Source organism: Apium graveolens, unplaced genomic scaffold, assembly GCF_009905375.1.
Source record: "Apium graveolens cultivar Ventura unplaced genomic scaffold, ASM990537v1 ctg7464_2, whole genome shotgun sequence".
NCBI classification, from domain to species: Eukaryota; Viridiplantae; Streptophyta; class Magnoliopsida; order Apiales; family Apiaceae; genus Apium; species Apium graveolens.
In genome coordinates, this window is record NW_027420344.1 from 99,023 (window position 1) to 99,708 (window position 686).

The following is a 686-nucleotide window of genomic DNA, read 5'->3' on the forward strand; positions in this document are numbered from 1 at the left end:
GATTTACTAGAAATAACACACTACTCAGTGTCATGTGCACCAGCACAAAGCTCACAAACACTTGTGATCTGATTAAATCCATAATTAGCCAAAAAATCCACCTTCATTGTCAAAGCCTTAAGCTGAGCAGCTATAGCAGTAGCTGTATCCATTTTCAAAATTCCTGCTACCTTGCCTTGAGGTAGCCTCTGAGTTGGATTCTGGTATTCATTAGCAGCCATCAGTTCAATCAACTCATAAGCTTCATCATAGCTCTTAGCCCATAAGGCTCCACCTGATGCTATATCGAGCATGGGTCTAGACTGTGCTCCCAAGCCATTATAAAAGCAGTTGATAATCATCCAGTCAGGAAACCCATGATGAGGACACTTTCTAAGCATCCCCTTATAACGCTCCCAAGCTTCACATAAAGACTCTCCCGATTGTTGCGCAAATTGAGTAAGAGCATTTCTGATTGTAGCTGTCTTTGCCATAGGGAATAATTTAGTAAGAAACTTCTGAGCAAGATCTTCCCAAGTAGTGATAGATACAGCTGGTAGAGAGCGTAACCAGCTCTTAGCCTTGTCCCTCAGAGAGAATGGGAAAAGCCTCAGCTTAACAACATCTTCAGAAACACCATTAAACCTGAAGGTGTCGTATATCTCGATGAAATCCCTAATGTGAGTATTGGGATCTTCAGTTAAAGA

At 41.7% G+C, this 686-nt stretch overlaps 1 non-coding gene across 1 annotated transcript; it reads left to right on the top strand.

Moving 5' to 3' along the window:
- Positions 1–351: 351 nt before the first annotated feature.
- Positions 352–458, top strand: LOC141704137 (small nucleolar RNA R71). Its single transcript, XR_012567842.1, has one exon. It is a non-coding gene; the product is annotated as a small nucleolar RNA R71 (small nucleolar RNA).
- Positions 459–686: the final 228 nt, after the last annotated feature.